This window comes from Lepidothrix coronata, unplaced genomic scaffold (genome assembly GCF_001604755.1).
Source record: "Lepidothrix coronata isolate B3197 unplaced genomic scaffold, Lepidothrix_coronata-1.0 Scaffold43, whole genome shotgun sequence".
Taxonomy (NCBI): Eukaryota; Metazoa; Chordata; class Aves; order Passeriformes; family Pipridae; genus Lepidothrix; species Lepidothrix coronata.
Genome location: NW_016690223.1, coordinates 27,578 through 49,764, shown reverse-complemented (window position 1 = coordinate 49,764; position 22,187 = coordinate 27,578). Strand labels below are relative to the sequence as shown.

The 22,187-nt window shown below is 41.6% G+C and overlaps 1 long non-coding RNA gene across 3 annotated transcripts in view; it reads right to left on the bottom strand.

The window, feature by feature from the left end:
• The window catches only part of LOC108496831, a 40,385-nt gene that overhangs the window by 6,641 nt on the left and 11,557 nt on the right, over positions 1–22,187 (bottom strand). The window contains exon 4 of one of the 3 annotated variants that reach the window (XR_001874603.1): positions 6,820–6,972. The exons of 1 other annotated variant lie outside the window; for it this stretch is intronic. This is a non-coding gene — a long non-coding RNA (uncharacterized LOC108496831). Of the gene's footprint in view, positions 1–6,819; positions 6,973–10,137; positions 10,633–22,187 lie in introns of those variants that run through there. One more of the 3 variants, XR_001874605.1, reaches the window with a different exon arrangement.

Sequence of the window (22,187 nt, the reverse complement as noted above, 5' to 3'; positions counted from 1 at the left end):
ATTTAATCCTTCTGACTCGTGCTGCTGTAATAACTCTAAACCTGAATTACAGAAGCAATTGTGGATTACCTTGCTGTTAACTTGGTGACGAGTAATCTTTCTATACCTATAGGCAGGAATAATTGGCAATTGTCTGTATGAACAGGGAGAAAACCCATAACCAAAGGAAACATTTCTCTGTTTATGAACTGGTGAATCCATTTTACTTGCTTTGTATCCAAAGCTATAGTGACTGTTTAATGTGAATATCATTTCCTTTTCCTTATTGCTGTAGTGCCAAGGGATGAACTAGTATTGGGCCTTCACTTAATATGGCCCAGGTCAAATGCTAAGGAATAGGCAGGGATGTCCAGTGCACTTGCAGTCTTAAAGAGCAGAACATTGAGAAGGTATATATTTTACCCAATTGTATATGGTATTAAATTATATAAATTATATGGTATTAAGGGAAAGTGATAAGCAAACTGTCTTTGAAGTATCTTTGTTTGCAAAGGGCAGCTTATTTTTTCTTGGAAACACCATGTTATTTATCTAATCAGCTCCTTAGCTGCCATTTTCTGGTTTCCCCTAAAAAAATTGACCAGGTGACAGCAGCAGTCCTGCTGAGTCCCAGCTGTGGGAGAGGAGCTGAAATGCCTGCAGCAGCCTGTGTGTACCCATGCCTGTAGAACACTGTCCAGTGAACTGGAAATCCACAGTCCAGCTCCACACATTTGTCCTAGACATATAGGAATGTAATTCTGCCATTGTATACTGGATATTGCAGGCAGGAGCAATTCTTTGTTGCTTTCAGGTAGCGACACGACAAGAGTTAGGACCTCCATGGGCCTGCCATGCTGCTTTCCATAAAAAAACCCCACTGTCCTTTTGAATGTCTTTGCAATGAGTCCTCCCACTGGGAAAGGAAATAGAGTCCTGAAGATGGTATATCCTATGGGTCTTTTCATTATGGGGGATTTTAAGAGGGATGACTTCTTGCTCAGGGGAACAAATGTTTACTCTTGAGTTAAAAAATTGCCTCATAATAAAGCTGTTTTACCAGATGCTGATTTACCCTATCCTTCTCCTGCACTTAAATATATTCTCATAATGCTCATTTTTGCTGTAATAATCCAGCATCAACTATGCTGATAGTCCCACACAGAACAGTTTAGAACAGCTAAGAGCTGCTTTGGGTGCCAGAGCAAACAGGCTGGTTCTCTTTCCCCTTTTTCCTTCCTTTTTCCTTCTATAGGCTAACCTGGTGCTGATATCCTCTTCTCCCTGGCCCTGGTGGTGGTGGAAAGGTAGAGCCAGTCCCGGGGTGCAACTCCAGAGTCCCAGGACATTCTCTCCTGGCCACATTGATGGAGTTTGGCGTGTGCATTAGTCCTTTTCTCTCCAGTTTTATGGTGCTGGAACATGATTAGCTCTCAGCTAGTACAGATCTTGCCCCTCTCATCTTTTAAAATGTAACTCAGTCATCAGCCTTCTTCCCAAGCATCTCATATGAGCACTTATTAGATCCCATTTTGGTGTTTGAATCTGGAAGCTGAGCTCTCCACTGCCAGTTTGGAAAATAAGACACCACACAGATGCAGAAAGAGAATAATTGCACCAGAATGCATTTGCTGGAATGTGAGCCGGCAAACTCAGTGGTTGCATTTTCACACAGAGGCTTCAGTGGGGTCCCCTGTCTGCAGTGAGCCACCTGTACACAGAGGCCTCCAGGCACCTTCAGCTCTGATAACATGTCTCTCACAATTCAAACTCATTTCTGTAACTAGCTCAAGTGCAAAAAAACACTGCTTCTCCTCTCCTTACAACCAGTTTTAGTTAGAACCAGGTCAAGTTTCAGCTTTGACTTGATTCAAGTAGAGAGTTCTGGTGTGCCCTGTCAGATCCTACTGACACCTACAGGTTGGGAAACTCCGTCATCAACAGGCACTCTGCATATTTTCATTTTGGAAAGGGGGAAATTTTGAGTCCAAAAGCTTTCTGTAGTGTCAACCATCTGTTTTCAAGAACATTGCTCTTTGTGCTATTTCCAGTCTGAACTGGGGGTGAGGTGTAGCCTTTTTCAGTCATCCATTCATTCTTCCTTTTCATTTGTTTAAACTGCTCATCCATCTTGTTCATCAATGTGTTGCTTTGCTTACCACAAAGATAATAAATTCCTGTGCTCATAAAAACTTTGGTGCATTACTTCTGTAACATAAATATGCTTATTAACTTTTCTACAGAATGACTTCCATGAGGAAGATGGCATATGTGCACACTGGAAGGAAGATAAGAGTCTGAAGTAATTGGATTAGCTGTAATAGAAGAATGGGTGAGCTGCGGGGATGGAATTCACCCAAGACTAATTTGGAGCACAGAATATGAGAGTGCTGCAAATCCGATAGCAAATGGTGCTTGCTTATATTGCAATTAAGGAGGCTTTGTAAGTGTATACCTAACACCGCATCTGTGTATCATCTACAGGATGTAGGGTCCACGCACCTACAGATACTTGCATACAGTATTCTTTGATGAAAAGGGGCCTTGATGAATATATTTATTCAGGCTAAGAAAACTATAGGAATTTCGCCACACTTCATAGTCCAGTAGAAATAGCTACAACAGCTATGTATACTTCTTTCCTTCTCCTCCTTACCTTTAGCTCTCAAATCTGAAACAACTCCTGCTTCCTCCATTGGCATTAGCTGGAGGCACTGCTTGTAGGAAATCCTGTATGTTTAGTTATGGGGGACGTTCCTCAGAGCTAGCTCAAAAAGAAGAGCATTGACCTTTCATCCAGGAAAGATAATTTGGAAACAAGTTTTATAGAAGGCTTCAATAATGTGATTCTCCCAGAGCACTGGCTGCAGAAAGATAGAGCCAGGATAACTCACACATTGGGTACAAACACATGTGACTCATACATATCAACTGGAAAAGGTGAAGTTTCTCTGTTCTATTGACCCATGAGGACCAATGTGCCTCATGTTAAAATTTAAAGACTCTGCTACGTTCTCCATGTTCCTATTCCTGCTCTCCAATTACTCCTTCCTCCTCCCGTTGACAAAAAATTCAGCTTTCCTACTGATCTCCTTCCTGGAGCAGAGGTAATTATTCCCCACAGTGGTCTCCAGGACCTTGCATGTGGCCTATGGAGACCTGAAGCTTCATGTTCAACCTTGCTGAAGGTGCCCCAAGAGTCAGTCCTCTGGAGCCTCCTGACAGCTGAACTCAGCCAACATTGCCAAAATGTCTGCTGAGGGCTGTGTTGCCAGTGATGGAGCTTTGTTTCCAAACTCTCTTTACCCTGTTTCACTTTCATTCGATTTATAGTTGTCTCTGATAGTTGAGATTAATGTAGATTTTGTTTTACAAGCCAGCATGGAGTTAATTTGCAGAGTATTTATTGCTCCAGCCACACAGAGGACATAAATCACCTTTGAAAGAAAATGCCCTGTTGCACGCAATGGGCTCAGTAAGTTTGTCTAAACCTGTAAAAAGTTGCCATTTAATCTCTGCCTGAGGTTAAATCCTGTGAAACTAAGACTGAGCAGTAAAACACTGGTAAGCTTCCATCTTTCAGGAGTACTCAGCCCTTACTTCTTTCCACAGGCTCTTAAGCTTTTATTCAGTGCTCAGTGGAGATAAATATAACATGCCCATAGCCCTCTCTTGAACGGAATAAATTAATTTATATATTTACTTACATGGCTATATATCAATGTATTTAAATGTAATACAATGTAATATAATGTATTTTTAATGTAATACAGCAATGTGTTTTTTTAAAAAAAACTCCTCACCTGCAAATGGCTCTCCACATTAAAAAATCAAGATCTCCAAAGACAGTTAATGATTTTGAGCAGCATTGTTGAGTGCTCAGCCTAAGATAACAACATCAACTTCATTGAGACTTTTGAGATATAACTCAAGCCATTCACCAAAACATTTTTCTGGATATCATTCATGCCTTCTGTATTATACCAGGCCTGACCTCTTACATTTTCAGGTAATTTTCCACCCAGGCACATATGAATCTATCAATTATTCCTACTTCAACATTACCTAGGAGATGGCTAGATATACAATGACCTCTCAATCTGGCTAGGATTGGCCATTTTGAGACTGATTTATAGTAAAAACTTAATTTTATTCTGTAGTATCAACCAGTCTGTTCCATGTACTTGTCCTGTAGTCAGTTTTGGTGTTCATTTAGAAGTACCAGAAACAAAAGTGCCTTGTTACCTTTCTTAGTAAATGTAGTGAGATAACCAGTTCTGGGTCATCTTGAGTGGCAACTACATCCACTACCTGTATGTTCCCGTACCTATTTTGCTTTCGGACTTTGCAGTCCTTACTGATTTTGACAGACTTTCATACACAGAATAGTTGCTGTTACTGACTACATGGCATCCAACAGCTCCATGAGACTGTTTCTATGCTTATAAGACTTTCCATTATAATGCTAAGCAAACGCAAGTTTTCAAACAAATTTAACAGATTGTTTTTATTTGTCAGCAGTTAACAATGTAAACCCAATGATTTTTTTTATTTCTAAAATTTGTCATGTCTCCAACCCTGGCTATTGAAATATTGGGGAAAAACTAGTGTTTGTTTTCAGACATTCATTCATTCAACTGCTTTTGATGAATATCACAAAATGTCATGTTTGATTTTGCTTTCAGCTTCTCACAGAAAACCTGCCTGTTCCAAGGGGACCTGTTTGATAAAATTAAATAACCATTATATGAGGGGTTGTTTTACTGTGATTTAGTAAAGCAGAGCAGGCTGCTTCTGCATCTCAGAAGAATAAGAATCAATCTCCTGCTTTCCCCAGCGCTGTGCCCATTCATATCTGGATATTTATGAACAATATAACTCCTAAAGAAGAGAACACTGTAACCGTATTGCTCAATACATACACATTTGAGATGTATATCTCAGCCTCTCTGTGCTCAGCAAAACAACCAGAGAAGCCTGCTAGTGTACCAGATAGGAAAATAGCTAAACACAGGGACTGGAGTGCACAGATAACCATCATAGATCAAAACATCTGATGTGCTTACTGTATATCAGGAGAGAAAGGCCCCCTTCTAAAATAAAACAAAGCAGAAAACAGAACAAGTGTGAGCTGAAGTGATAAATTATAGAGGACTTCATGTAGAGAAATCAAATAAATCTCTAAATATTTTTAGCAAGCTCACTTTCCTTTCAATAGCTCACCAGGAGGTTCAGTTGTCTCACCTGGCATCTTATTAATACTGCACTGATTGGTGAGCGTGCAGGGATGGAGCAGCACTGGTTAATCGCGTCTTCGAGGAAATGGGGAAAATAACACAGGAGATACTTGGCAAACAGTGAGCTGAGCTTTTGCTGTGAAAAAGGGTCTGTTTTCACAGCAGGTGGTCAATAAATCTAGCAGTGTAATGGATCATAGCTATAAGTCAGGTTTCGAATGTTCCCAACTGCAGGTAGAGTCTGTCTTATTTGTGAATCTGATCACAAACACTCTTTGCTGCAAATGCAAGATGGAGTTTCTCCATTTGGCTTGCTTACTTTCCTTTGTGTCTTTTACTTGGTCTCTTCTTTGGATCCTGATATTTCAGAAGACTATTTTTTGATGAATATAATGCTAATGCAGTGCCTAGTGATTTCTTTATTTTGAACTAAAAATCTCTTTCATAAGCAATTCCCTCTAGAAAGGTTCCTTTTAGTATTATGCACTACTTGGATTTTTCCTCAGGAATGCAATGTTATTTTTCTTTTTAATTCTCTTTAAACTGATGACACTAATGCTCTCTATAAAACTTGTTGTGGGCCCTGCTCTGTATCTCGTATATATTTGGGATTAAGGAGAATTTATTATCATGTGGTCCTAAAGAAGCTTTTTCAAAGTCTTGAGTAAACTCTCTTGTCAGGTGAGTGCCGATTATATATTATAGGGAAAAAAATAGTTTTAAAAATAGATCCAAGAAAGATCTGAAGGCTTGAGATGAACAGTTAGGAGAAACAAGACTGGGAATTTTTATTCCGTTCGAGGGGGCTGAGAACATTCACAGAAGAGACCAGAGTCACCTCCTCAGAGAGCTCAGTGCATAGGCACACATACTGCATATATAAATATATATTATCTTTGGGGAGACACTTGAAGTTTAAAATCCATCCTTTTCATTGGGCTCTTTCCAGACACCCCAAATCAGACACCTAAATACAAAAACAACCACAAAACCAATCTGTTTTGAATGCATTAGTCTGGCATTTCCAGTGTTTTTGGAAGAGGTATGTAAACTCACAAAGCAGTATTTCATGCCTTGCACTTAAAGTGATTTCAAAGACAGTCACTCATTGAAGAAAAGAAAAAGGAAGTATACTGCTTCTTGATGATCTCTAAAACACAAGGAAAACTGAAGTCTTTGTGTTCTGTAAAGGGGAAATCTCAGAGGTTAAACATGCAGGTTGTGGAGGAAAATGCTTTTTAGTGCAAAAAGAAAGGTTATGCTGAATGTTGTCATCCTAAAACTGGTATTCCTCACCACAAGCATGGGAACTGTTCGGAATTTATAACCTTGATAACTTCAACTGCAGCAAAGTATATATAAGTGGATCAATTTTTAATATGTTTAACTGCAAATCTGACAGTGACAAACCCTTCAATGAATCACAGGCTCAAATTCTGGTTTGAAGTTAACAGCAATTTCATTAGATTTGACTGCAAAAAAACACCTTGGCATGATTTAATGTTATGAACTATTCAAATTGCTCACTGAAAACATATTATTTAAAGATGTACTTTAAAAGTAAGAAAATGTAAGTAAGCTGTATATTTAATGGGTTATACATTTCTTTTCCAGGAGACTATTTCACATTGGGAATTATCACACTAACTTGTCAGCATGATCTAGTGGTATGAGCAGGGGCATCGAAGTTGGTAGGTACAAGGCAGGCAGTATGTGGTCCTGAGAAAGACATTTCACTTCTGCATTGTTTTTTCACCTGTAAAATAGGGAGCCGGGGAAGAGTAATGAAGCTCTCCTGGGGTCTGCACAAAATTAATGTTTGTAAAACACTTTGAGGGTTGCAAATGAAAAAGGTGTTAAAGAAGTGTTATAACTTCAGTTATTTCTAATTATTTTTTTTTTTCAAGCAGGGGTCAGATCCTCAGATTTGGCTTTTTTAGGGATTGTAAATCTGCCCTCATGGTGCAATTAGTGGGAATCCCTACACACTGTAAAAAAGCTTTTCTATTTATTTCTGCTGCAGCTTGGACATCCAGCTCCATTTTTTACTTGAAAATTTAATAAAGACATATGATGAAGGTAAAGAATTGAAAACTTTGTAAGAAAACCAGAGTTTCTCCATTCTTGCCTAAACCAACCTCCCAGTGTATCCATCATACTGGCTGCTCTAACCAGCACTGCAGATCATTTGTTCTTTTTGCATTAAAAGCCCTAAATAATTCGTCTCCATTGCTGTTTCTTAACTCCTTAAACTAATAATTGGCATTAACAACTTTAACACCTACTGCCTTCTTACTTGACTTTGATTCATGTAGACCAACCTGTAAAAACATTAAATGTTTTTAACATCACCCTTCCTAGTCTTGCAGGCTCCAGCAATCATTTCCTTTCATGACTCTCCCATAAGCAGAATTTTCATCTTAAATGTTCTGCATCTCTGAAGCCATATTGCTGCACATGACATCTTCTGTTAATGCGTATGAAATTTAATTTCACTTAAAAAATACCTCTAGAACACTTGTTTTTTTTTCACATTTATCTAAATACGAGGTTTAAAGCATGCAAAATTTTTTTTTAATCATGAGAGATCAGACATTAATCTGAGTGCTTATCCAGCAGTCATCAAAATTGTAGCAGGACAAGACTGTGGCATGAAGATGCTCCTAATAACAGGAATATGGGTTCACTGGCCCCTGTGATGTCTACTGCAGTGCTGAATCTTCATCATTCTCCTGGTTCCTCCTTGTTATGATTTGTTATGTTTACTGGGGACCTGGGGACCTGGCAGCATTCTGTCCAGGATTTTGCCTGGTCAAGAAATATCTGCTCCCTGTAGAAGGGTCAATTCTAGCTCATACTCCCCTCCAAAGGAAAGCTACTGGTACATTATTTTAAAAAAATAAAAGTCTCCTGTGCTTGATTAGTGCTGGCTGTCATAAAACCCAGACTGCTGGGTCATATGCTTTGAGCATGACACCTCTTTTTTTCTCACAGTCATAAAAAGCCTTTCAGAGAGGCAGATTTAATAGCAAAACATCACTGAAACATGGGCTAACTCCCATTGTGTCATTGTAACCTCTGTCTCTGGGAGTTATTAGCTAGGGTGACAGGCTTTGCACTTATTTATTCTTCCACTGGCAGTGAGAACATCCGAGTGCAAAGGTCCCTAAGGGACTGCTCATTCTCATTCCTAATTGGGGTATTTAATAGTTTCTATCACAGGCCTTTTAAGGTTGAATGTGAACTGTGTCCTATTAGCCAGAAGACACTCTTCAGCAAATTGACAGCCAAATCTTTTAGAAGAATATTGTTATTTTTTATATACTATCCTAAGGCTTCTGGGTGGGAAAAAGGGAGAAATAATTGCTTAGTACTGGGAGAGGCTCAGGCACAAGTTAGAATTCATCCCTATCTATTAAAGTAGAAAAATTTCTATATTGTATATCCAGTAGAATGACCAAAATTAGATTTTTACTTAAAGAAACAAATGTCCTCTTTTCTGTAATTGGTTCCTGCTTGGAAGAAACCTCTCAGCACATTCTGTGAATGTATTTCAGTCTAATCCACCATCCAGGTGTTTCAGCCTGAAAATACCTTAGTGATTGAATTCTCCCCCTGCAGTACTTGCTCTGCCGGGGACTTCCTCACCTGGGCACTAAACCTAACCTTGTAGTCTCAGAGTTCAAAGCTCACTCCCATTCAGTGTATTGCCAGAATCCAAGAGGGGTAATGTTTTTACAAGATTTTTTGTTTTCAAGGATGCTGGCTTTTTGTTCCGATATGAAATAAGCTGGAAGACCAAAGTGAGAGGCTTCAAGTCCTCAGAAGTCCCCCAGACATTACCTGCCTGATGCTGTTCAACAAATAGCTAAGACTTAAAGTTCAAATTAAATAGGACTTTACTCATGTGTTTTACTGAAACATGATTTACAAAAAGAAAACATATGAAAGAAGCTCGTGCTTCTGTCTGCTTCTTTTTGATGAGTAAAGCTTGAGAAATATCTATTTCCATCATCTGGCATTGTCACAGTCAATCACATAACAAGCATGTGTAGACACTATCTCAGATATCAATCTATTTTTGCTGGTTGTCTTCCTTATAGCTCCCATAAAAGCTTTGCAAAGCCCAAGTTGCCAGCCTGCAAGGTGCTCTGTGCTGGTATTTCCACCAGATATTCTCTGGACAGGATAGGGTACATAAAGATAATGGATAGAAGGGACTGCATTAAGATGAGAGAAAAAAAGTTACAGACATTCTGAAAAACACAGGGTATTTGAGTTATGGTTTGAAAGTACAGTAAATCAGAGCTATCCTATAGTCAGCATAGCGTATTCCCTCTTCTGACATATATTCTACCATAGCAGTAACATCCCACCAATCACCACTATTTTTATTGTATTGCCTTTATTTGCCAGTGCACTGTGCCAGATTTTGTAGTGTTTCTCAAACAACAGGTCAGGATATAGATGTCTGATAAAGCAGAAAAGTCGTGTAAAGATCTGGTTATTATTTTTGAAGAAGAATATATGCACATGGCAGGAACAGCCAAACAAGTGGACGGCCTTAGGAAAAGAGGACATATGGAGGGCCAGACCTTGACTGTGGTAAACATATAATCTGCATACAGATCACCAAGATCTGAAGTTAATTCTAATTAACTTCAAGAGGGAATGGGTTAGTTGTGAGTCTAGAAGGTCATGGTTTAAGAACCCATGCTATTGTACAGCTGCTCCTGTGTGAGGGAACACATAGACTAGCTTTATGTACATCCTCTTACTCCACTTCATATATCACGTCTTACTCATCAAGCACTCCAGAGAGACTGTACTCTTGCAGCTTTGTGGAAAAGAATATGAGAAAACTGGTACCCAAGCAAATTCCTGAAATATGTTCTTACATTAAAAAAAAAAAAGTCTCTCGTCGTGTTCCTGTCTATAAATCTTTTCTTGGCAGTGTTATTAAGAACAACTGGCTGAAGCAGCACTGTTCTTAGCTGAGATTCTTGTTGTCCTACGAACCTGTCAGCCAAGTTACAGGAGTAAGTATAGAGAATCAATAGTCTTTTTGGCAAAGAGAAAGAGCTGACATTGATTCTTCCAACTCTGGCAGCTGCCTTTCATACTGTGCCCTTCAATGTGTGGTCAAGGCCTGTCTGTGGTCCTGTTGCAACCTTGTAGGGTGTTCAGCATAGGAGGAAAAAGGAGAGTCTAATAGAATCACATCTTCCCTAACTTCCACAAGTTAAGGACTGGGTGAGTTCGATAGAGCTTCAGACCTTCAGAGGCATAGATGGGAGTAGGTGATAAGGCTCCTCTCACTCCTCCTTGTCTTGGATGTTGGATCATCTGGCAATGTTCTGTGAGTGCCCTCAGTGGACTTCTGGAGAAGTCTTCTGTCATAATTCAATATATCTGACTAGATAATAAGATATGGTCCAGAAACTACCATTAAATTAATAACTGTTGACTACAGTCACAGGCTATGTTACAGACATACAAAAGCTTGCACTTGCAAATGAGCTAGGTTACTGAGATTTAACACAAGCAAAAACAGAAAGGTGATCTATCCACATTATGATAATAACACTCACAAGGCGGAGTCATGATATAGTTCCTTTTTTCCCCCATACTTTCCTATCACTGCTCCTTAAAACCAGGAAGTAATACCACATTTGGCTGATGTTGCCTTGCTTTTTGTTGTATTTGCTTTTTCTCAACTCAACTGTTTTTTGAAATGCTGTGCACCTCTACAAGAGCCCAGTCAGAGGCGAGTAGAGGATTTATTTTGTAATCATTATTCTGAATCCTAAATACCACCTAGTAAAACAATCACTCATAATTGGACTTCTTTAAGCATTCTTTGTTTTACATCTTTAATTCATTAACCTTGGTATTGTCGGCATGTTGCCACAATCAAATACAACTTATTCCATGTTGTGCAGTGAGAGCCAAGGGCAGATCTCACACTGGGCTGTTGTCTAATGGACCTGGAGCGCCTGTTAAATGTAACAGCATCCTAAATATAGGTATCTAGCAAGGGGAGAGGATGTATGTGCTGGAGATGACTTGGTATACATCCAGGTGCTGAGCTGGGCAAACCCAGTCCTTTAATCACAGTTTCATCAAATACCTGACAAATTTTTTAAAGCCCAAACTGATTTCACCCTTGAGCTACAGTTAAACTAGAATTCCTACAGGGCTGTTTCAATTTTTCTTACTTGGATGCTGTTCTCAGAGGAGAGAACTGACATATAGGCTTTGCTCAACATCTGCGGTACTTTTCAAACCACAGATAATCAGTGGATAATGCAAAATGATATAATTTGCATCAGAAAGATAACTGAAAAGCCTCTTACACATATTAGTGGGCATAATTTAGCCCTTTGATGTTAGAACAACAAAAGAATATTAAGGGCAAGTTCTGCTTTGTGCAATATGTGCTGATAGAAGAGCTGAAGCCAATGACATCCTGCAGATTTCTGCCACATTTTCTCATGTTGACCTGCCTGTGGCCAGCTCCCAAAGGTTCCTGTAGAGCAACATGTGATACAAAAAGCCAGAGGCCCAGCTATTTGGAAATGATAACTTCCTCAACTTAGGGAATCAAAAGACCTGCTAAAGCCAAGCATCCTCACTAGTGCTGCAAAGGGAAGTGATAAAAAGCACCCTGAAAAACTTCTTTTTAATCTTGTTAGAAGTAAGAATAATTGAACAACCCAAAGTGTCATAAGCAATTTGTGTCTATGTGACAGACAACAGACCTGTTTTTCAAGGTGATGATTACACTGACTTCCCAGCAGAAGCTCAATCAAATCTGTGGTTATATGGTTTCCTTCCAAACTGGAAAACACAGCAGTGCTGGTGTTATCTTATAATGCTTTTGTGGGTATGAATTTATCACATGCCTCCTAGCTGGGCTTTCCTTCAGTGGTTGTGTCAGTCCAGAGTCCACCAGCAGGACCATCCCATCTCAGCTGGTCATGTTGGCTTGCTTCAGTCCTGACTTTCTGCCTGATTTCGTCAAAGCAAATACCATACTCCACAGTATTTAGGCCCCTTAATAGTTTTTAGGAGCCATCATTTCCAGTATTATCTATGCTCAGGAGAAAGCATGGTGGGAGAAAAGTGCTATATCTTGTAGTCTGTGGTGTGTTAAAGGAAAATAAAGTCAGTTACTGCCATGTGTGCAAACAGAAGAACAACCCTTAGCACTTTCAGCTCTATAAATCGTGGTTTTAGTATAACTTCTGCACCTTCTTTAGAACCCATATTCCAAGAGATCACTGAAGAACCAGTGATCAGCTATTACTCTTCAAAGACAAAAGATAATTCTGTTTTAAAACATAAAAAAGCATTTGTGTTTCTTAAAATCCCCACAAGGGTAAGATGCTAGATTTTACTGGGGAATCTGATTGCTATAGGAATCAACAAGACCTTCTGTTACCAAAGATATTTTTTTCCGGAACTCCAGGTTTTTGTCCATCCTCTTAACAATGTCATTTTATTACAGCATGTGAATCAAAATGCTCTGCTAATAGCAAGGCCTATTGCTTTTCCTGCTTAGTACCCATTTGACACCTATCTATTGACTTCATCTTGGTCCACAGTCAGAGCTGTCCTTAGGTATTCTTTACCTTTTATTTGCATCAATTAATATTCAAAACTGCCTATCAGCTATCAAACTTTCATCTAGAGGCTTAATGATATTTTATTGCTAGTGATTTGCTCAATTCAGGCTATTAACAAACAATGAGTGTTTTGATGAAAAATAATGCAGGTATTTTTCATTGTAAATAATGGATCTAAGTTGGACTTCTCCTACTTATCATATTTTTGCTGAGCTATGCCAGTATGCACAAAATCAAACCCCCAGTCTTCTGACATCAGAGACTGACATAACTTCCATGGATTTAGTAGATCTGTCTGCAAGTGTAAATTCACTGAATGAAGTGGCTTCTCCTGCTCTTGTTGAACTAACTGAGAAATACCCTAAATCAACAGGATCATGATCTGGTCAGCTGGGGAGTGTCTGTTTATAGATAAACCGATTCTTCTCCTATTACATGTGTTTAGAACTTCTCAAACTCCTCTGACTTCAAAGTGACTATTCTGGATTTACAACTGTGTAAATGAGAGGAGAATCAGACTCAAGAGAGAAAGAAAGAGTGGTCACTAAGCTGGTTTGTGGATTTCCTTGGGTGAGAAAAGGAAGTACAGACAGTGGTGTTGGGGATTATTTTCTTCTCCCCCCCCCCAAGTATTTGTTTACAACCTATGTTTCCTTTATTATTGGCTTTCAATAATACACCTCAACATTTTTTTTCCATGTGCTAAAAATACAGCTGGTTTTAATATTCCTACCACTGGCTTATAAAAACCTGTAAGTACAAAGCCCTAAGTCAGTAGCAAAAGTCCCCTTCTGTCTCAAGAGGAATGACTGATGCATATGAAGACTGGAAAGCTGGCACAAATGTTGTTCTCAAGCATTTAATGAAAACATCTCCAAAGAATATATTGGGGGTAGGAGAAAGCTGGAGGAGATCAAAGATCCTGCTGTGGCTGGGTGGCTGCTGCTGCAGCAACCATGCCATAGGAGCCTGGGTACAGTTTTATCTGTTGTCTCTGACCAAACTAGGAGGCTTCCTCCATGGCTTGCATGGGAGCCTTGTACACAAAGAGAAACACACGCACACGCAGAGCCCTCTCCGTGCACTAGGGAACAACAAAACATTTCTTAAAACAAATATATACTCCTAAACATTTCTTTTTAGCAATAATCAGGGATAAAGTTTACTTTCCTGGATAGGCCTCTCTTATTAGAAAGAACTTATGAAAAAAATGGAATGTGGGTCTTCTTATCTCAACCACCCTCCCCTTCCTTTGCTTAGGAAAAGAGGACAGCAACAGAGAGCAAAGACTCATGTGCTCACTGAGCCTGGGAACCCAATGGGTTGTTTTCATTTGTTGCTTCTTTCCATAATAACTGTGATCATTAGTACAAATCACTTTACTTCATCATGCTCATCCTCCCTTATTTCTAGAGTAATAACTCATGCAGGAAAGGTCAATAAGGAAAGCATCAATGCCTGGTGGCAGGTATCACCTATCACTACCATAGATTGATAAATGGCATGAAAATCCTAACTTCTTTAAATGACATGGGCTTAACTAGACATAGGGTCTGGAGGTTTCTTGCTTGTTCATGCCTGTGGGGTGCACTTGGGGAGAGTGATCCTGAAAAGTCAGCTCGTTTTGCTATCTTAGTACTTCATCTTGTGTGTTTGATGGTCTTTTGCCGGCTCGTCTCAAGTAACACTGCAGCCTGACTGCAGTCCCAGAGTCCCTTCAAGGGAATTTAGAGTTTGTTCAGAGCTTTCCTTTCTTGCAAAAGCTAATATGAGTAATATAGGCTGGACTGCAACTGATGTGTTTTGACATATCTTCTTTAATCACCAGGGACCTACACTGGCTTGGCCTGGTTACCAAACTAATTTAATTTACCTGATAACAGCATATTCACTTCCTTGGGGTGTAAGATAGGTAAATACATAGCTCTGCTCCCAGGGAGCTGAAGCAGTATTGTGAGCCCACAGGTTCAGTAAACTGTGGAGCAAAGAGTGAAACAAATTGGTAAGGGAGTTTTGTGTGAGATTATTTTGTTGTGTTGTTGGGGGCTTTTTTGTTTGGGTTTTTTGCTTATTTTTATTTTGTTCCCCTTATCCATCCTCCCCATTGGTTTGGGACATGAAGCATCTGAAGTTGTAGTTGCTATTCCACTGAATAATTAATAGCTATTTCTGAGTTGGGTATTTTATTATTTATCAAAAAACATCACTTCATCAGAGCTAAGGAGTCTATTAAAAATCTATTGCTTTTGAGAAAGCCTTCACTGGTGGAATTTGTTGCAGAGTGTAACAATAACAAATTCCTGAACTGCAGGTGCTTCAGAGACAAGGTTCCCAGTCGGACAAAAGGCTATTTAACTTTGTTCACATCGGCAGTGGCCTTGGGAAACAGGTATTACCCCAGCTATCTCAGAGATGGAGAAATAGGGTTGAGGATGCAGGGACAAGGAGGGAGACACATGGCAAACACTCGCAGCAGTTTCAGGGCACATTACTCCCTAGGCAGCACCAGCAGGGTTTGCTCAGGTTGTAACAGGAAAGCTTTGGTAGTCTCATTACACCAGCAGAGCGCAGGAGAACAAGGACAGTCTCTCCCTCAGACTTGTGCTCTCTGTCCTCCGCCTGGAGACCCCCTGCTTGGGTGCAGCTTGTGGTGAGACATTCTATCTGCTGATTGACTCAACATGCCGATCCCTCTGTACTGCTTAACAGGTGTCATGGTCCTTGGGAGAAAATAACTTGCTCTTTAGTCTTAGAGATACTTAATATTTGGAAATATGTCTCCTCCAGCCTTGCTGTCTGTCTCTGACTGCAAAGCGAGCTGGAATGCTCCCTTCTGCCTCCTGGCTCCATGACTTGTGTGCCAGCGGCCAGGCCACTGATGCTCTGCAAATGAATGTAACATGCAGGGACATCACTGAGTCCAGGGAGGAAAGGATGGCACGGATCACTGAAGGGTTTCAGAAATGCAATAAGTCAACTTTTAGTACACTGCAGTATTGTTTAACTGGCAATATTTCACTGCAAATGGATAGACCAGGCAGTTCTAGAGGCAATGGTGAGCCTGTAAATTGGTTGTATGTTTCTGCAGAATGGTTCACTGCTCTTTTATGGACAAAAATGTACTTTCTGCAGCTGCTCTCAGTCAGTGCTTCCGAGAGCTTTAACGTGGTAGTGTCTAGCGTCTGATTATTCCCACAGATTAATCAGGCCCCCTCTCCCCTCAGTTTTTGTTCTGGAGTCCCTAAATACATTTTGGTTTTACTTAGGATCTATTCTTTGAGTTTGTTGGTTTGGTTTTTTTTCCTTTTCATTTCATTTTGCAGCATTGAGCACTGTTGAAATAATCCTTTCCCATGTTGTTCCCATGCTCTGTGCTTTTTAAATTATTCCATGCAGCTTCATATTTGTTCAAACAGAAATGCTTAAAATCCCTGGCAAGGGGTGGTGTTGTCAGGGGTAATCACCCTCCTGCGGAGATGAGAAGTACACGGTGTAAATGAGTACCTCTGCTCCCAGAGGCAGTGTTAGCCAGCAACAAGCCACGCTCCAGGAGCTGTCTTAGAGGTATTGTGGAATGTCTTGTTTTTCCATATAAATCACTCAAATAAATTATCATGATGACTGGAAACTGCTGGGTGATGCTAAAATGCCTTAAATGAAGACACAAAGATAAATCTTTTGAGCACTTACCATCATGACATATTCCATTAGTCCATTATTATTTAATTACTGGTAAGGGGCAGTGTCAGTGAGCGGAGCAGGGGGATTGCCAAAGGACTTTCTTCTTTAGACAGGAGGCAACCAGAGCATGGATTAAGGGGCAAGCTGAGGTCAGTACAATTTCAAAAGGATCCGAAGGATCTTGGCATGTCTGCCCTGTCATGTAAGGGTACCCAAGGTGGCTTTAACTAGTCTGCTAGGGCAAACTTGCCACCTTGCAGACTCCTGTGGAAGCTATTTTTGCTGCTGCTTTGCCAGCTCCTAGTATCACTGTCTCAGGAGACAGTGGCCTTCTTCCCCCTTCACATCACAGGGCAGCTGTCAGCCTCATCTGCATGGGTGAGGCTTCATCTGGATCTGTCCCCTGAAGTACATAGTGACTTCGGTCTACTTGGGCCTGAGATGCATGTTTTACTTTTTGTACTTTTTAACTTAATTTTTACTTAATTTTTTTTTTTTATGTATGGAAAAATAGCTCTTCCTGCTTCTCATCCTTCATCCTGGAGATGGCAAAAAGGACGTTGAAAGACACTGGGAAGGCTTGGATGCCGCTAGTTCAAAACAAGAGTAATAGGGCACATGTAGGGAAGGAGATCTACTGTGCTTTAGATGACCTCTTCAAGCTTGTTGCCTAAGGTAAAAAACCAAGCTATGGGCAACATGGCAAAACGATTCTGTTCAAAATGCTCCAAAGTCTGGATCTTCCAGGTGTGGACTCTGTCTGTGGGCTCACGCAGAACTCAATACTTGGCACACCTGGTTGTGACTCACAATTTACGGCTGATAAAATTACACAGGAAGGCATATTCTGTGATTCATGTGCAAGACTGCATCCATTGCGCGTACTCTTGCAAATCAGCCACAGGCAGTGCATGATCGGAAGCACTCTCACTGACAGCAGTGTGCATGGGGCCTGCTGGCACCTCTCTAGAGCCACCTCTTCCAGATAGTTCACCGTCCACGATCCCCACGGCACCTCTCTAGAGCCACCTCTTCCAGACAGTTCACTGTCCATGATCCCCACGGCACAGAGGGTGGTCCTGTCAGCTCTCCATCACCCACAACTACTTTATCTGGATTGTGGATTAGCTGCTGCACAGAAAGAGACACAAAAAGCTAGTGAGGTGCCTGCTGGACCTGCTCAGGTACCTATGGCACAGCCTGCAGCAGGCTTTTCCCCTTTTCCCTTTGCTGAAGTACTCCAGAACTGCACTCATGACCCCAGACCAGCGATTGGCAAGCCTGGCTGAGGAAGGAGAAGGGCTAGTACACTGTAGACAGGGTCCTGGAGAGGAGGGTGGCCATGGGCTGAAGTGTGCTGGCATATTAGAGCAGCCATGGCAGGTGTGAAAAGGCAATAGTGAGTCTGAAGTAACTGCAGTTTTCACAGCAGTAAGGTCTGGTGAGGTGCACTTTGAGCATCAGAAGCGTTTTGGAGGTAGAGAGCTTGGTATCTGGGGCCAAGGGTGGATTAGGTGCCATCAACTTCCACCACTTGCTGCCAATGATGGTAACAGTGTTAGGCCAGTCCAGGGTTCATCTGCAGACAGATTTCTGCGATACACCATGGCCATCTGTAACTCCTCTGGACCTGGCATCTCTTCTCCCTTGTTTTCTTCCCATTCTTCAGTACTTTCCCTACTGGGGAGAGGCCTGGATTGGGCCAGGTTCAGATGGAAAGGGAAGAGGGAAAATCTCTAAGGTCATATAACTAGTGGTCAGAGCTTCTTGTGCCAAACCAAGCCCCTGCCACTAGCATTACAAGAAACTCCATGCACCTTTATAGGCTGTCATGGAGGAGACAAGTTTTTTGTCACAGAGAGCTCTGTGTAGCACACATCACACTACACATTTGTGGAGATGCCCTTGTATTAACTAAAGATATGTGTATAACATGTGTAACTTGTGGCCTTCGTGTAAGGCTGCTCTGCATAGGCAGGGACAGTTTTCTTGCCATGTAAGCCACAGTAAGCTTCTGTGTCCAAAAGCTGTATGGGGACATGTCCAAGTCCACCACTGGGATAAGGAGGTGATGGAGCTGAAAGACTTATTTACATTAAAAAGTATGCAGATGGAAAGACTGTTGGAAGTAGAAGCCACTCTTTCCTGGGAATTGCAGCAACTGATGTGCCTATCAATACACACACCCTCCTCCGTGCTTGCAAAAGTCCTCCCCTCTCCCCCAACGTCTGAAAAGCTCTTATTTTACCTGTATTGTCTGTATTATCTGCAGTAATCAGTCTGTCATCCCTTCCTCTGTTTGCATAAGGTTGATAGATGGATGAACAGAGTGAGAGATGCAGCTCAAGCCCCCTGCCCTGCCTCAGGGCTGGGACCCTCTGGGAGTTTTGGCACAGACTGAGGTGGGGGGCTCACAGGCACAGCCACACACTGCCCCTCAGCTGTGCTCTCCCCCTTGCCAGCCTGGCTGGGCACCAGGGGTCCTGGATTAATCCCTTGGATGCTGCTCACTGCCCCAAACATTGCATCCATTGAAATAGTTTTTATTCTCTCATAATGGCAGTGTGCATGAGGTCAGACTGATCCCAAGTACCTTCCTGTGCAAAATGAAACAGGAGAGTTCAGGATTATGCACTGAAAAATGGCGCCTCCGTGTATTTAAATTAAGTAGGGTGCATGAATTCATTATGATCTGAAAGCTCTTCAAACACCGCCTAAGTAGGTACAACAGCTTCAGATGAGCCTCAGGACTAGTTGCTAATGCATATACTTGAGAAAGTTTCCTGGGTTTTTTTTCCTGTGCCTACTTACATCCACAAAGCTCCAGCTTGAAAAGAGTATCCATGCAAAAGGAGGTCCACTAAAAGAAGCCAAAAGCTGTAAAAATATCTTCAGTGTAATTTGACTCTCAGCTGCAGGTCTGCAATTCTCAGGACTTCCCTTCCACTATGTAGAGAGGAAACAAACTCTGCCTTGGCATAGACAGTAGTAGCAATAATGAAAACAATATTTTTTAGCAATGAGTAGACATTTTTGTATTGCATAGAAAATAATATCATTTTTATAGTCTCAAAATTTCAAAGCTTAAAAGGTTCACTGTGATCATAAGAGTGCTATGATCATCTTCTATGACTCCTTGGTTCTATTTCTTGGGGTGGTTTTTTATTTTTTCAATCATTTAATACAGAATTGTATCTTGCTATAATTTTGATAAGGCTGCAAGCTACAATCCTGGTATTGCTACTTCCTGCAAGGAACTGGCATCAGACCCCTAGTTTGTCTTAAGATATGTAGGAAATTAGGAAAGAGCCCTGTAGCTGTGATTAAAACACCTCAACCCCCTTGCTCAGCTGTACATCTGTCTTTATAAGTCTGTGCATGGAGATAACTCATATCTTAAACTAATTTTTCATCCCTTCTAAGGAAGCCTTTTCATCTCTGGCACAATGTGCAGGGGTTCCTCCTCATGCATGACAAACTGCAACAGTTTGGTGAATCTGCAGAATGTGGTTTCAGTTTTCCAAACCTCCTGGCAGCTCTAAGGGTTTCAAGTCCATTAGTGGGACAAGTTGTTGGCAGCTTTAACTCTCAAACTCTCTTAGTGGGTGAAACTTTTCCCACCACAAAATGGCAGCACAAGATACACCGGGAGGATAAGCTACACACTATCATCACCTAGTTGGCACTGGGGCAGGTCCTGCCCTGTGTCCTGTGGTGGAACCTGCACTCAGGCTCTGGCATGCCTCCTCCAGCCAGCCCTACTGCCATCACCAGCCTGAGGCACAGGATGCCTCGGTGTTGGTCACAGCTGAGCAAGATAGAAAGTGCAGCTGCCTACCCCTGATCGCTCATGTGCATTTTCTTACCCTCAATAAGCAAACCCCCTATTCCCCTCCCTTCATAGGACCAAGACCCTGGGAAGTGAAGTCCTTTCAAGTTCCGTCTTCAAGGGCAGCTCAGCTGACTGCACATCCCCAGACACAGGCGGAGCATGTTTTAAAGACAGTTCTTCACTTCTGAGAGGAAAAGGTCATGAATATCAGTCACTCTCAAATTCAAAAGGCTGCTTCATCCTAATCAGGGAGGTGAAATGTCGCTGGCTGTTTTCTGCAGCCAGTGCTTTGCCCTGAGAATATCAGAGATGCTCAGTGTTATCATAGACACCCCTACACGCCCAAACAAAAGGAGATGACTAGCTGACCAACAGCCCCCACTGCCTGGCACCAGGACCCTTACCGTAAGTTGTGCTGAGCTGGACACCAGGCAAAGGTGTGCTCATGTCACAGTGCAGTGGAAATCACTGGAGCTGAAAGACCAAGAGATGGGGGAATAATGGACGTACCTCAGGTCCTGTCCCTATCCATAATGTGAACAGTAAATCACTGCTGCCATGCTGGCAAAAGCTGAGCTGTCACACTGGAACAATACAAATAGAATGAGAAAGAGTCAGAGAGCAATTGAACCGCCTTTCATCAGCAGCCAAGGGTTTACAAAAACCTACCACTTGGGTCTCCCAAACGGTGGTAACTGGATCAACTTCAAGTTTATATTTGCAGTTTTTCCAATCGTTTCTCAAAGTTCAGTCTCTTCCTCCTGTGTTGTGAGGGTGTAACCATAGCTTTAGCTTTAGAAAGGACTTGACTGTCTTGGAAAGATAGGGGTAAGCTTAAAGATAATGCCTAGTTGTGCAACTGAGATGGGACTCAGGAGACCCAGAAAAAGAGAATTAAAGAAAAGATAGCTGTTTTCTGCTCTCCTCCTTCCAACCACTATTACATTTGTCTTCCCTGATGAAGTTGGGAGTCAACCATTCCCTCCACGGTCATGCTTCACCCTCCTCAGCAACCATTAACTGTCTCCTTTGAAAAGGATTTCTAACCAGAATACAGAATCCCCTGGGACTCCTACCTGCTAGACCTCAAAACACCACTAAATGGAACAGATGAAAACAAGGACATCAAAAAGGAAAAAGACTCTGCTTCCCTCCTGAACAGGCATCATGAGACAAGCTGTAACTGAGAGCCAGCCCTCACATCAGTGTGAACAGCAGGACAGGGCAATAGTGCTGCTGAGACCTGGGCAAGGCTGAGAGCTCAGATATATACAGTGTCTATAGTGATCCAGAGGCAAACAGCATTTTGCTTTCATCACTGTCCAAGAGCATCCTTAGGGTAATGCTATTTCCCCACACAACCAGAAACTTGAGAGACATGAGGATCCTAGTGCTCCCCTGGGTGGCCTACAGCCCCAGGATGGACTGTACCATGTCTATGCCCCAGCAATAGGTAGGGACTGAAAATGGACCCAGCGCTTACATCGGGACACAGAGGCATGAGGAAGAGATAAAGGTGCTCTAACACGTGTCCCCTCATGCTGCCAGGCTCTCTGAAATTGCAGCTGCACACCAGTATGTGACTGCTAAGCACAACCAGGTAACTCAGCATTTGGAGGTCTCTGGCAGAGGGTTTCAAGAAGACAATTTCAGTTATGTCCTCAGGATAATCTTCGCTTACTTTCAGTTTTATCTGTCACAAACTTTGGTTCCAAATCAGCATGGGCGTAATCACTTTCTTCTCTTCATCTGGGAACAGGGAAGAAGTAAATCACAAGCCAGTGGATGTGGTCTTTCTGTACAGAGTTTTTTGTTTTAGTTAAACTTTGG